The sequence below is a fragment of the Solanum stenotomum genome, chromosome 9 (genome assembly GCF_019186545.1).
Source record: "Solanum stenotomum isolate F172 chromosome 9, ASM1918654v1, whole genome shotgun sequence".
Lineage (NCBI taxonomy): Eukaryota > Viridiplantae > Streptophyta > Magnoliopsida > Solanales > Solanaceae > Solanum > Solanum stenotomum.
The window spans coordinates 5,176,162-5,179,218 of record NC_064290.1 but is presented as its reverse complement, the minus strand read 5'-3'; positions in this window follow the sequence as shown (position 1 = coordinate 5,179,218).

The window sequence follows — 3,057 nt, the reverse complement described above, 5'->3', positions numbered from 1 at the left end:
CTTTTTTTAAAAAATTAATTTTAACTGATTGAGTAAAAAAAGTAAAACAACTATTTTGTTTTGAATCCCCTGAATTTATGGCATTATTAATTATCCTTAATATATTCAAATTAATGACATATCCGTTTTTTTTCTTTTTATGATTTTCAAAAAAATATTTTTAACTATTATTTTAGATTTTTTTTTTAATAAAATGTTGCAACCTGAAATTTTTTATTGTTACAAGTTGAAAGTTTTATTATACTGTCATAACTTGAAAATTTTAGTCTTATATATGTCATTTATAAATTTTTCACGATAAAACATGTGGGCGATAGGGCTCGTATGTATTGTTATTGTATCGAAGAATTCAATAATGGCAATGATCATCAACCTTATCTTCAGTATCGGATCGTAAATATGACTAGAATATGTGGTGTTCATCTTAGCTTTTTCATCTCTGGACACATGGACTGCTCTAAGTACGTACTAATCTCACTTAATTATTCATAATTTTTTATCTTTTTTTTTAGGTGGTTTTAGATATTATTTTAGTATTATTAACTAACAATTGTGGTTTGTTTTTTCTTCTTTTTAATTTAATTTGGTGCTTGCAGGGTAAAGTAAGAGACTTGTATTTGAGGAAGAATATAGATGTTCTCTTGTGTCTTTTTCTCTCTTATCCTGAACTTTGTATTGGGAAGTACAAGTATATTGGAAGTATATAATGAATATATGTAACTTCATGATTTAAATTAATGAGAGATCATTCAAATTTTAGATATAGTCGATTTTGAGTTGAGTTGATGGATTCCCTTTTTCGATTCTTTTTTTATATAAGTGAATAGATCTTTGTGATTCAATCGATTCAATTCTCGTTCTCACCCTCGACAAACTCCCTTTAAGGACTTGGGCCTAGTTATATAATAGAAATCAACTTTTACTTGCAAATCTAAAGGGAGGTAGAACCTCAGAAGAATGAGATTCCCCAAAATGTATATTTAATTTTATGTGTATGTTTTTATAGGGCTTCTTAGTAATTGTATATGCAACAAAAAAGATCAATAAAAATTGGTTGTATATGTAATGTATTGATATTATATAAATAGTGTATAAAGGTATATATATATATATATATACTACACTATTTTACGCACGTGCATAAATGTATAAATAGTGTATAAATGTTTTGTTTTTATTGATACCAAATATTGTCAAATCAACAACCAAAAAAACACCTAAAACTATTTATGATATAAAGCTAGATATAGGTAAGGTGATCTAGTACAGCTGGATATGAGTACAGCCTTTCACCCTCAGACAGATGGTCAGTCCGAGCAGACGATTCAGGTGTTGGAGGACATGCTCCGGCATGTGTGATCGATTTTGGTGCTAGATGGGATCGACATTTACCCTTAGCAGAGTTTGCCTACAATAACAATTATCACTCTAGTATTCAGATGGCCCCATTTGAGGCGTTGTATGGCAGACGATGTAGGTCTCCGATCGGTTGGTTTGATTCGGCAGAGATGGACTCTTTGGATACTGACTTGCTTAGAGATGCTATGGAGCAAGTCCGTAGGATTCAGTATAGACTGTTGACAGCCCAGAGTCGACAGAAGAGTTATGCAGACCGGAGAGTTAGAGCCTTAGTGTTTATGGAGGGCGATCATGTTTGGCTTAGAGTGTCACCTATGAAGGGTGTGATGCGGTTCGGCAAGAAGGGCAAGCTTAGCCCTAGATTCATTGGACCTTTTGAGATTTTGAGTCGAGTGGGAGAGGTGGCCTATATGTTGGCCTTGCCACCTAGTTTGTCGGCAGTTCATCCTGTTTTCCATGTCTCTATGCTTCGGAAGTATATTCCGGATGAGTCACACGTGCTTTCACTCGATTCAGTGGAGTTGGGTCCAGACTTGACATTTGAAGAGGAACCTATAACTATATTGGACAGGCAAGTTCGAAAGCTTAGGACCAAGGAGATTGCTTCAGTGAAAGTGCAATGGAAGCACCGGTCAGTGGAAAAGGCAACTTGGGAGATAGAGTATGATATGCGTGCCAGATATCCTCAGCTTTTTGAAGCTTCAGGTACTTTCTTTCACCTTTATGTTCGAGGATGAACATGATTTTTAGTGGTGGACAATGTGATGACCCGGAAGGTCATTTTTGGAAATTTTGAACTATTCGTTTAACTTGAGTTAATTAATTGATAATTAGTGGGCTAAAGTGATCATTTATTTAAGACCCCATACCATTAGGGCCATGTGTTAAAAATAAGTTAGTGGATTTTGTCAGTTTTAATAAATAATTAATTTAGAAATAAAGAAGATTCAGAAAACACAGAAGAAAAGGGAAGAGGAATAACCTAACCTAGTCGCGACATCGATCAGAGAGGAAAAAGAGTTGCAGATACACGTTTCGGCCATCTTCAATTCTTGGTAGGCATACATTAATTACTTTATATAAAAAATAAGGATAGTTGCTGGCATATTACATTATAATAATGTTGGTTTGGTACAGTGCTAGCACTATGGTTATTATTATTAATTGTTATCAAAATTGTTGGTTATTTAGATGTGATGATTGGCAATGATTGCCATTGATATTATTATAGATCATTTTAGAGGGTTACTGAGTTTCAGACGTTAGGGATTTTTATATGTATATATATGCGTATTCAATACATACATGTGAAGATAAATTTCTTTCCATTCTGGTACAGAGATAGGCATAATATATTTACGTATGTTTATGGACTAGAGGGTATTGATTAAATTATTATGGTTGACGGATGAACAGTACTAGGATGTAAGATATGTTTATATGTGAGTTAATATTATATGTATAGTACTAAGTGAATATCATTTGAATTATGATATTGGANCAAATCAACAACCAAAAAAACACCTAAAACTATTTATGATATAAAGCTAGATATAGATAAGGTGATCTAGCGCTTCTCCACGGTCTTCGATTAAATTTATCTTTTTTCCTTTTTGTTTTAAATTTTTTCTCATTTTAAAATTAATTTTAATATGTAAAAAAAAAATCACTCTTTAAATCTCTTAGTTACACATGTTG